The following is a 12,752-nucleotide window of genomic DNA, read 5'->3' on the forward strand; positions in this document are numbered from 1 at the left end:
AGTGCATCTACATCATGGTCACATTAACCTCCTTTCCTATTTAATCATTGTATTGAGTGTCTACCATGGATGTACAAAAATAATAAGACTAATTTTTGCCCTCAAGAAAAGTACATTCCAATGAGGAGGCAAAAATATATGGTTACAGAAGAATGTAATTAGCCCTAGGACAGAGAATAGCACAAAGTACGGTCGTTAGAGAAGTATGTTATGGGTATGGATGATCGTGGTAGAAAAGGTTTTCTGATGCTTGGATGGGATGACACCTGAAGTGAGTGTTAACTGGATCAGTGTTAGCCATTAAGCAGAGAGACCAGAGTTCCAGGCAGAAAGAATACCATATGCAAACATATGGCAATATAAAAAAAAACTTTCAAGAAACTGGTAGTATAGTATGGCTGGAATGTATAATGCTAAGAAAGAGGTGATGAGTTTGTATAGGTAGGAAGGGCCACATAAGCCACTTTAATGATTTAGCTTCTATCATGAAAGCAATGGAGAGTCTTGATCAGATTTGTATTTTTGAAAAAGGTATGAAAAATGGTTTGTATTTGATGAGGTCTGGGGCAGGGAGACGGTGAGAAGCTACTGCAGGATCTCTATGGGAATGATGAAGACCTTTATCAGTAGCAACAGTGATACTAGGAAAGGATTCATGAGATATTTGGGAAGAAAATTTTAGATTATTTGGTGATGGATTACATGTGGAAGGTAAGGAAAAGCATGTCTTTGATTATATGAAGTTTTGTGAAACCTTCCCTAATTCCCATTGTCTACAGTAGTGGTTTTTAACCAGGGATGATTTTGCTCCTCAGGGAATATGGTAAAGTCTGGAGACAGTTTTGGTTGCCAGAAGAGGGGGAATAAGGAGAAGCAGAATGCCCCTAGGCCAGGACACAGAACAGATGCACAGGACAGTCCCTCACAACAGAGAATTATCTGGTTCAAAATATCATAGTGCCACCACTGAGAAACCCTGTTACACAGCAGTAAGTGGATCTCTTACTCTGAGATGTAAGGCTCTTCAAAATTTTGCCCAACTTTCTTTCCAGGCTAAATACCTATCACCCTATAAGTATTCTATAGACCAAGCAAAAATGATTTATTCCTGATTTCCCAAATATATTTTTCATTTTGAACCTTAACAATCTTGCTTTTATGATTATTCTCTTATCCAGGAACATTTCCTCACTATCCCACCCCATCTCCCATTTAATTGTCAAAATGCTACTACTACCTCCTTCATGAAGTTTCCTATAATTTGCCTTTCTGGATAAACTCTCTGCATCTATTTTGTGGCATTCATTACATTGTACCTGGTAATGTATCACTAGTTGACTGACTTTATCTTATCCTACTCTTTGAAGAAAAACCTTAATAGGCCAAGCACAGTGTCCTCAACAAAGTAGGCATTCAATAAATAGTTGCTAAAATTAAATATGACTTTCTAAATCAGTTATCTGATATCATCAATGCCTAAGTTTCCCTTTTATTCATGTGGACAATGCAGGGTTAACAGGTTCTCATTTATACATGCTAAATCATATGTAATGCCAATAACCTATAACTAATATTTAGTTCTATGAATATTGAACTTTCTTAGAACATTGAATATACTCATCATCACAGCCCATGAAATATTTGAGTTTTGTCCATAGGTTCTTATTCCAGTCCAGGTTTTGGATTTGCTTAGTAGAGTAGATGCTTAAGATTCCTTATACATCTTTACACACTGATTTACCTGTCTACCAGGTGTTCTACATTGCCCTCCAACTGCTCATTTTAAGCTATTTAATTCTGCAATGCATGTTTCATTGCTGATATCCTTAGAAAATTTTTCTGCCTGTAAAATAAAACCTGTTCTTTGTCAGTTTAATAGATGCCACTAAACTACTTCGTAGAAACACTGGGAAATATGAATGGCATGGGTGGCCAAGACTTTGCTTCTAGATTTTTACTTTATTGCCTTTTGACTTTTACAAGACTTTCTTAAGGACAAAGATTGAATATTGCTTAGTCCTCTGAGGGCCATGTATTCATGACAGGCATTTCCTTCGCCCATGCACTAATTCATTTGTGAGTTTATTTTTTCCAAACCCTGTAAGGCCTATGAAACTGAAAAGAACCTCTGAATCACCATGTTACTGTACACAGTGAGGGTAGGCTTGGCAGTTCTGGTTGCTGCTGCCATGTTTGGACTTGGGATATGTGCAAAAGCCTCAACAACAGAACACAGACAAATCTTTAGCAAACAAGGTGATTTAGAAACCAAACTACCTTCCAAACTACAGAGAAATTGTCTCTGTCTTTTATAGCTGGGGGAAAAAATCTAGACAAAGTATAATTTTCAAAAGCAGATGTTTGTGATAATCATCTGGACCAGGATGACTTTGTGCCTTAGTCTATAATTAGTGTTAATTAATAATCAGAGAGATAGAGGATGGATAGGAAGGAAGGAAGGAAGGAAGGAAAGGAAGGAAGGAAGGAAGGGAAAAGAAGGAAAGAAAAGAGAAAGAAAGAAAGAAAGAAAGAAAGAAAGAAAGAAAGAGAAAAGAAAGAAAGAAAAAGTAAGAAAGAAAGAAAGAGAGAGAAAGAAAGAAAGAAAGAAAGAAAGAAAGAAAGAAAGAAAGAAAGAAAGAAAAACAGGTAGAAAGACAGGTAGAAAGATAGATAAATAGATGATAGGAAACAAAGTCCTAAAAAACCAAGTCTTGCTGAGAATATTAAAATTTGGAAGAGAAAAAGCCAGAATAATATTGATGTTAGTTATCTTTTTTGAATTTGTAGATAATTGGCATATAAAATTATATTAATTTCAGGCATACAACATAATGTTTCAATAGTTGTATATATTGTGAAATGATCATATGATAAGTCTAAGTAACATCCAAATTTTTAATGTTTTTTTGAAATAGCTAATCTAGTCAGAATCAAAAGCCATTTACTTCTATCCCCCTTCCATTAGATTGACATGGGGTAAATGCACTTTTCTTATTTATGCCTGACCAAATGTGAACATATTTCACTAAATATGAGACTCTGAAGACCATAGATTACATCTATTCATCTTTATCTGTCTTCACATCACCTAGTCCAGGGCTTTGCATGTTTTTAAGTGTCCAATAATTGTTATTGACTTTGAATCTGGTCAGTCTTGTGGTATAAAGACAGCTGAGGTCTAAACGAGCTGTACCAAACCCCTGTAAGTACAAGTTCTCTCTGTATATTAATAAGTATTGAGACTTCAGTTTTCAGATGAAATTCTCAACTAACATTTACCATACTGATATAAAAATATATTTGTCTTTCTTTAAATTTGAAAAAAAACAAAACAATTATTATTTAGAAAGAACAGTGGAGGGAAATAAAGTGATTAATATAATAATAGTAAGAAACAATACATATAACTGCTAAAATGACCAAAAAAAAGTAATCCAGTTGAATTTAGTTAATTATGTATTTTTATCCAAGTGTTCAGACCATCCAAATGTCTGTTTGGGTATATTGTTTTGATATAACAATAACACTGGAATGAAATCCAGTAGGCTACAAGAGCATGATACTGCAACATTCATTCCCAAATGGGCACCTCTACCAGGATATCTCCCAGAATATTTATGTAACATTCAAGGTCTGCTGCAGGGCAAGTCCAGCCAACACAAGTGAAGCATGTAGGTGTTAATTATATGTTAAATATTAACTTTTATAATAACAATTCTATATACAGAGTCATGAAACACTTTTCTTCCAAGAACTTCCACACACTGTTTTGATAATCATCGTCTTGAGGTGAAACAGGGCAAACACTGATCTTCTCAGTTTAAAGATAAGAAAATGGAAATACAAGGTTTTAAATAGCTTGCCCAAGTACATCTTCTTTGAGTTAGGGGCAGAGAGAGGATGGTGCTCATCAAAATCGAAGGTAGACTTATGCCTGCCTCTTTTATCTGTTTCACCAGAACATACATAGCAGAGTGCTGGCACATCATAAACATTCGATCATTTCAGTTGTTCATTTATTTGAAAGTGATTTACTGAGTATCCATAATGAAGGAAAGGATAAAAGTCATCTGACCTAAGACGAGAGTTGTATCTTAAATGTACAATAGTAAATTCAGAATCAAAGTGGATAATTCCATGGTGCAGCACCTAGATTCTCCCTTCAGGATTGAGGCATTCTTTCTCCTGACTTACAGATCACAGCTGTGTCCACCTACAGAAATTGCCCTTGTCCAAATGAAATTGTTTTGCCCAAGGTTATGTTTCCTCCTGTGGACAGCCTGTATCCAATGACTGGTCAAATACAAGGTTCCAAAGCTTGGTCCCTTTGCCTCAATTTGGGAAATCTTTGAAGGATCATTCAAGCTTTAACACTCCCAGTGAGATCATCTGAGGTTGTTATTGCAACCACACTGCAGCTCAGCATCTTAGCTGCCCAGGTCGCCGCCCTTGCTCCCTCACAGGTGTTGTTCCTAAGGCTCCTCAACACATCCTCATCCAAATCTCCAAACCTCTGTTTCCCCAAGACCCTGATCTGTGATGGTTGGTACCAGAGTCCTATAGGGCAGAATCTAAAATGAGATGTTCATTTCTGGATACATCCAGAGTCCCATTTAAACTTTAAGCTTCAGGTGCCTCTTGGTCACTTTGGACTCCTCTGATCAAGAGATCAACAGGTAAAGAAAGAAGTCACTCTCCTAACAGTAACAATTGGCCCTGATAATTCAAGGAGAAGTAGGTCTATTTTTACACAAAAAGAACAGAGAAGAATATGGTTGAGACACAGGTGATCCACTGGGAAATCTCCTGATAATCTAGTGGCCAATTTAAGAGTAAATGGACAAGTACTTCAGCCTTGGACTGAGGAAAGCATGGTGACCATAGGCTGATAGATGAGAGTCTGGTCATTCTTCCAGGTAAGCCATCTGGATCAGCCAAGTTGTTAACCAAGGGTAAGGGGAAATCCCGAATGCATAGTTAAGAAGGGAAATGATGACTATTAGGTACAGCTTTGAAACCAGCTATTCTGACTGGCACTAGAGTTTCTCCAAACTTTCTCCTGAAAGTTTCCCCAGGAAAAGAAATCAACCAGAATGGAGTAGCTCTTCCCAGATGGGGTGAATTTACTATATGAAGCAAGCAGATTTGAGTGGCAAAGGGATAGACTGTACTGGATTTTGTGGTATGCTCCCCAGACCTCTCTGAAGTTCAAGTCATTTATTTCCTCAAGAATTGCCCTTGGCCAAAGGGAGCTATTTGACCAAGTCCTTTCCCCAGGGACAGACCACATCCAGTGATTGATCATTACAAGGATACAAAGATTCAATCCCTTTGCCCCCATTTGGAACACCATTTCAGAACTCCTGCAATCTGGCAGAAGCTACTGTTGCAACTCTATCACAGTTTGAGTCTTCCTTCTGTCCAGTCCCGCTTTCCTTTGCTATTCGATAAACTGCTTACAACCAAATAGCCAAATTAGTCTGTCTCCTAGGGTACCTCACCTTTGACAACTAAGAATCCAACTGGATATCATCTTATCCTTTATATTACACACGCTTAAATGATCCACAATTTGTTGGGTTTTTTTTTTTTTTCCTTCCTCTGAGTTAAAATTTGTCATTCAGGTGACAGAAGCAAAAGCAAGAAAGCAAAGTTACTACTTTTTTTTCCTCTAATGATTCTGGCTCTTGGGTTATGATCACCTCACTTTTCAGAAAACTGGCTATAACATTATCGAGCTTTAATTTCATCTTCTGCAGTGGATTTTTTTTTTTTTTTACAACAAATATTTCATAAGGCTCATCTGCCTGCTGACTCAGAACCCGTGTGGTAGCAGGTCTGACAAAATAGATTGTCATGATCTATTAAATCAATAATCCATGCACTAAAGAAAATTTACACTATGAGTTCCACTCCACTCTCCAATATGCATCACTACAAAGCTTGGGGAAAAAGACCAGCTGCTGCAACTTGTGCATAAAGAGGTAATTTCTAGTTTTTTTCCTTATGTATTACTGGAATCACTAAGTGGAATTTAGTCCTAAAGCATTCTAGTCAATCATACGAAAATTTAGCATCACAGAACCAGAAAGACATCAAATTGAATGGGACCTCAAGAGATCATTTCTTGCAGCCTCACTCAAAGCAAGGTTTGACTGGATTACTTCAAATATGTTATTCTGTCAACTGTTCTTACAGCTTTCAAACAACATACCCATTCCAGGACTCCAAAATCTTCATTGATAGTAAATTCTTCTGCATGTAATAATTTTTTTTCATTTTCCTATATTAAATGAGTAATATATTTGGCCAACATCTTCCTAGTCATCTTTTCTATACTTGGAGAATAGAAAAGACTGCTTCAACTTTTCTTTAATAAGTTTCTTTTAACCTGTCATTAGATTTTGTTTTCCAAGCTTTCATCTAAACTCTAAATCTTCCTGTTAAAAATATAGAAGTTAGAGTGGAAATTGACTTACTGAATAAAAATTAGTAGAGTCCTCACCAATGGCACTTAATCTTCTGACCACTAAAGAAAGGTGATTAATTTGTGGCTGACAGAACTGACTGAGTTACTAAAATCCACATTCCCCACTATGGGGTAATAAGCAAGTGAACAAAAAAAACAACACAGTAAAGACAATGTACCAAAAATGTAGAAAAAGAGCTTGGGTCCTCAGTGGCATCTTTGAGTAACTAAATAAACAGCAGCAATAGCCTGTTTCCTGACTTCTTGTTATATGAAAATAATAAAAGTTGGTTTCAGTTGCTATTCATTAGATGTTCTGTTACTTGCAGCCCAGCACAATCTTAATTAACACCATGATTATGATGATATTTATTATGTCACTTCTACAAGTGGTGTACATCCCAGCACCAGTCCTCCCTTCTTAGTGCAAATGTTTAGCCAGTGTCCACTAGTATCCATTTGTATCATTTTCATTAATGCAAAATATTTCTCAAACTCTGTAAGTTGTTTTCCCTTCCTAACTGCCTAAATGTACCACTCTTTTCAGTTCAGGAGAGGACAGAAAATGATGACAACAATGATGGCAAGAGAGAAGGCATAGGGTAAATTACTGAGTCTTTGGTTTTAATGTTACCACATGCTGGTCACGGGGATTTTGAATGAAGTTATGTCATGCTGACTGGGTGAATGGGTGGAGAAGGATATGGGCAAGGAGAAGAATCCTTAGTCATCTCAGGATCCAGCTGCATCTGAATTGGGTTTTTTTTCCCCCCCTGTGGGTATCTTATTTCCATTCCTTGCCACATGAAAAGTAATAACGCACATATACTGAAACCTCACTCAAAATTATTTCCTTAAAGAAGGATTTCTGGCAAAGTCAATTTCTTTTCCAACTGAAAAGATTCTTTGTAACAAAGTACCAAAGTTCTTTGTAACAAAGTTAGCAATCCATTGGGTGGTCCTACAACTTCAATTCTAGCATCATAATGAAATTCCAGTTTTTACTTTTATGGCCATAGGAGGCAGACATTTGCATAAATCTTATATATGGCAATGCTATCAGTAATCTCAAAGTATTACCCTTCTTAAGGCCACCAATACCATAACCACAACCACCACCAATTGATATAGTATTTTCCTTTGGTGGATGTAATTTATTTCCTGGGATTCTAGAAACAAACTTATTTTATAGATGTGAAAATACATGGCTAATGGAAAAACGTGTTTTTCCATGCTACTTTTTTTCAGATATTTGCATAATTTTCTTTAAAAAACTACACAGAGAGAAAGATATTGAGAAAGATTGAGAGAGATTGAGAAAGAGAGAGAGAACAGGGAAAAAATTATGTACCATGTAAATTCTTGATTTAGTTTTTATTGAAACTTTTAATATTCTTCAGTTTATGAAGATACTATGTCTGCTGAGCTATAAATAAGTTTTTTAGGAGTTCAAAGTTGAAGGAACTAGATCTCAGTAGGAACTCTTAATCTGTGATATGGCTTTGCCATCTTAAGTGAAGAAAAATTTATACTTCTTTAGGAATAAGACAGCCCTGACCTCATTATAGACGTGTACTGAACACAATTCAATTCTCCAAAATGTCCTATTCCTCAAAACACTGTTTTTAAATAAGAAATTACTACAAAAACACATTAGAAGCCATCTTAGAAATGTAGATAAGATTTTGAAGTTTATCCATCATGCCCATCATAATTAAATAGGATTATGTAAGAGCACTCATCAGTAGAGTGTCATCATTCATTCACCTGCCTCCTTTGGCTCTTAAATGGTCAGTACAAGTCTCTACTTTCAAAAGGAATTCATTTTCTTTACTGAAAACTATAAAAGAATCCAGTTTCCCTAAGAATCTTTTGTAAAAATCATAGTGAACAAAAGATGCTAAACTCTATCAGGATTTGTTGGCAATTTGCTACAATCAGACCAACTTAACCACAAGTTTGTACCTTGCCCAATTCTATCTAAAGACTACATAATGAAAAACCTTTTGACAAGTTGATTAATAATACTGAGCTGTTAAAGTTCAGCTGAGTGAGCAATTAAACATTCCAAACAGCAATGAACCTTCAGAAGGTAATTTATGATAATTTTATGCACAAGAGCTCAGTGGCTTTTTAATTTGATAGAATGTTAGTAGCACGAATTTCTAACAAGGGAGTGTCAGGGTTCCATACATCACTGAGATTACTTAAACATTTCAAACGTGGCTGATGAATGAAGTTTCTTGAGATGTAGGGAGATACAGAAGGTGTTGGAAGGTTGAGATTATTCATCATATCAATTACTGAGAGTGGATGCACTGACATCATACTCCCTGATCATATTTTATGTCCACAGTAAAGATAAGTCAAGCTTGAAATAACAGACTTTCCCAACTACCATCTCTGTAGGTAATTCAACTCCCTTTACTTCCTTCCCCTTCTTCTTTATACCTTCCTTCAAACTCATTGCCCCTCTTCTATTTCTACCCAGACTTTTAAATATCCAGACCCCTTTCTTGAAAAATCAGTGAAATCACTAAGAATAAAGATAACAATAGAAGAGCAAAAGTGGAAAAGGAAGAGAATGAGTACAAAGCTAGAATCATAGATTCACAGAGTGAAAAAGAACTGATGGACTAATCTAGTTTAGTCCACTCTTTTCACTAACACACACACACACACACACATACACACACACCAAATATGAAAATCCCCTCTACTACAGCCCCATCAATGACCATCCAGCCTCTTCTTTAGCACTTCCTTCCTTGAATTAACACACCACGTCTCTGGCAGCCCCTTTCCTTTGCAGATTAAAAAATAACATGGTCTGTTTTAAGCAGAAGCGAGTTCCTCTCGCTTCAATTTCTACCCTAGAATTCTTGAATTTTAAAACCAGAAGACACCCTGGAGATCACTCAGGCTAGAGTTCTCACTTTTATTTGTCATAGACCATTATGTAGCCTGTTGACATGATTATTTGACCCATATATTTTTTTTCTTTTCTTCTAAATTTCAATGAATTATTCACCTTGAAAAACCAAGTTATTTTACATAAAACCTAGATTATCAACTTGAAAAACTGAAAAATTAGAAGTTCTAGAAACACATGTTCCTCCATTCCCAAATAGCAATATTTGGCTGGAGCTTAGTTGCAGCTGCGCATTTAAAGGAAATATGTTCTCTCTAGTTCATCACAAGCCCTACCACCCCCTGTAGTCTTACACCTGGGTAGATTTAGTCATGTACAATACCAGCCTGGACCATGTAGAAATTTGAGTTTGTGATCCCTGATTTAGATTAACTACTTTGTTTTATAATCAAGGAAATGAAGTCAATAGTAATAACATGACCTTAACCAAGGTCACCAGCTAGTTAATGGCAGAACCAAGATCTTTAACTCTTGATCCAGTGCTCATTTCATTATATGGTAGTTTTAGCTTATCATCTTTCTCATCACTTATATGTGTTTTCTTTTAGTGTAAAAAAGAGGAAAAAAATACATTAACCTGATTGTAACACAAGTGATGCCTCTATATCAATTTCCACTTATTGAAATAAGAATAAGATGAACCTAACTAAATTTAACTCATAAGCAAGTATTTTTTGTCATGGGGGTGTTTTGGGTTTTTTTTTAAGATTTTATTTATTTGACAGAGAGAGACACAGAGAGAGAGGGGACACAAGCAGGGGCAGAGGGCGAGGGAGAAGCAGGCTTCCCACTGAGCAGGGAACCTGATGCGGGGCTCCATCCCAGAACCCTGGGATCATGACCTGAGCCGAAGGCAGACGCTTAACGACTGAGCCACCCAGGCGCCCCTGTCATGGGGGTGTTTTATAGTCTATTCAATTCTCTCCATCTTTGATACAGTTTCCTGCTCTAAAATCAAAGTAGCACATTAACTAGAAATTACATCACTAGAGTAATAACAACTACGGACTGTCTTTGTACCTATTTCTGTTTCCTTCTATATATGTTAGGTAGCTACACAGCACATATCAAACGCTGACACAAAGTCAGTTATGTTTCTCTGCTACAAACACAGAGATTGAGTGCAAGATCACCGTGACTATTTCCTAATGCTTTTATTTCATCAAATGGGTTGGAAAACAAAACCAAACAAATAAACACAAGCTAATCTAACTATCATCTCTGCAGATGTCGTTTCTTGGTAATGTGCTATTATAATTCATGTCAGGTAAACAGTCTTGCAGATGAAGTCAGAATTATTCAGACAAGTTTCTTCATACCCTGTAAAGCTGTTTCCCTCACATGGGAAACTTCCACAAAGACTACTTGTTTACAGAGACCATGTGCCTCATGATCCTCTTTTGTGTTTCTCCCTCCCTGGTACTGAGCATATGTTTTTAATGTTAACACTCTCTCATCTATAGAGACCATCTGCTTATTAAAAAGAGTGTTCTCCTCCCTTCTTAGCCAGCTTTTTTGCATGGTGAATCCTCTCTGCCAGTTCCACAGATTCGGGGGAATGAGAAAATGCTGTGGTCTCCAGTTCCAAATTAGAGGGTTTGGGGATTTAGGTGGGCTTTGTAGAAGGAGTGGAGGGTCCTTGTGTGAATTCCAAGAAAGAGAGGTATCACGCACCTGAGGGCCTGAAGCTGCGCTTTTTCTGTCTATATAGCCTCTGAATAAAGCTGGAGGGTCCTATTTTCTACCACCTAACCCTATGGTTCTTTATTTTCTATCTTTGCACCTATGCTCAATCTCAGGAATACTATGATAATAAGATGGTTTCCCTGAAATTAATACACTTAACCTTGAAAGTTAAGTAGGAATTGGTCAGGCAGGTGACAGTTACAGGAAGAAAAAATTCCACGTGCAGAGACACAGTGTAAGAGCATGTGATATATAGTAGGACAAATTGCTCAGTATTTTTTTTAAAGATTTCATTTATTTATCTGAGTGAGAGAGAGCACACAAGAGAGAGCATGAGCAAGGCGGAGGGGACAGAGGGAGAAGCAGATTCCCCAGTAAACAGGGAGCCTGATGTGGGGCTCAATCCTAGAACCCTGGCATCATGACCTGAGCCAAAGGCAGACACTTAACCGACTGAGCCACTGAGGCGCCCCAATTGCTCAGTATTTTTAAAATGTAGGCTATGTCTAAAGGAAAAGCAAGAAACAATGAAAGAGAACTAGAAGAAGGCAAAAATATTGAGCATGAAAAACCTCACAATTATTTAAGGCTGATTTAGCTTGGTAAGTCCTGAGATTAAATTTTGATGCTCTGATTCTAGGGGAGTAGATCTCAATTCAAAAAATTAGAAAGGGCTGGATGCCTGGGTAGCTCAGTCAGTTAAGCGTCTGACTCTCGATTTCAGCTCAGGTCATGATCTCAGGGTTGTGAGATTGAGCCCTGTGTCAGGCTCCAGGCTGGGCATGCAGCCTGCTTAAGAGTCTATCTCCTTCTCCCTCTGCCTCTCCCTTTCTCTCTCAATCCCACTCTTAAAAAAATAAATAAATAATAATAGAATAATTGTTGCAGTTGCCTTGATTTGGAGTCTCAGAGGAGAATAATCTTGGCATGAACTCTTTCTTTGGGCTTGTGTATCCAAGAGCACGGGAGTTCTGGAAACCTCAGCTGTCATCAGCCTCGTGGAGTCCTTTCCACCTAAAGCACAGCTGCTGTCTACAACCTTACTCTGTATTGCCTGGAAGAGGGTGGGTTTGAGAAAGAAAGCTTCATAGTGTGATGTAGTAAACTTTTCCCCCAGTGAAATAATTCCCACTTGTTTTTTTTAAAAGATTTCTTATTTTTTTGACAGGGAGAGAGTACAAGCAGGGGGAGTGGCAGGCAGAGGGAGAGGGAGAAGCAGGCTCCCTGATGAGCAGGGATGTGGGGCTCGATCCCAGGACTCCAGGATCATGACCTGAGCCAAAGGCAGATGCTTAACCGTCTGAGCCACCCAGGCGCCCAACAATTCCTACTTGTATTTGAAAGAATCTTCATAACTTAATTGAGAATTAGTAATGGGGAAAGGTCAGTGGTGAACAGCATGGGAGGGCAAGAAAGGGAAACATATCTCCTCTAGACTGAACTACCAACTCCCCAGTCTGCAAGGAGAGACACGGCCAGAAAATGGCAGGGAAAGCAAGCTTCTGGCATGCAAGAGCTCTCCTCTCTACCTCAAAGATATAATAAAGAAAGGAGAGGAACTGGAGAAGTATCAGTAGTTAACATGCCCAAATGCTTTACTGCCCAAACTGATATATTTTTGAGTAAAAAAAAACATAATTAATAATTTAGGGACAATAGCTATAA

At 37.5% G+C, this 12,752-nt stretch overlaps 1 protein-coding gene across 9 annotated transcripts in view; it reads right to left on the reverse strand.

Moving 5' to 3' along the window:
* Positions 1 to 12,752, reverse strand: part of LOC144378832 (uncharacterized) — a 542,559-nt gene that overhangs the window by 424,632 nt on the left and 105,175 nt on the right. The window lies entirely within an intron of this gene.

Source organism: Halichoerus grypus, chromosome 8 (genome assembly GCF_964656455.1).
Source record: "Halichoerus grypus chromosome 8, mHalGry1.hap1.1, whole genome shotgun sequence".
Classification (NCBI taxonomy): domain Eukaryota; kingdom Metazoa; phylum Chordata; class Mammalia; order Carnivora; family Phocidae; genus Halichoerus; species Halichoerus grypus.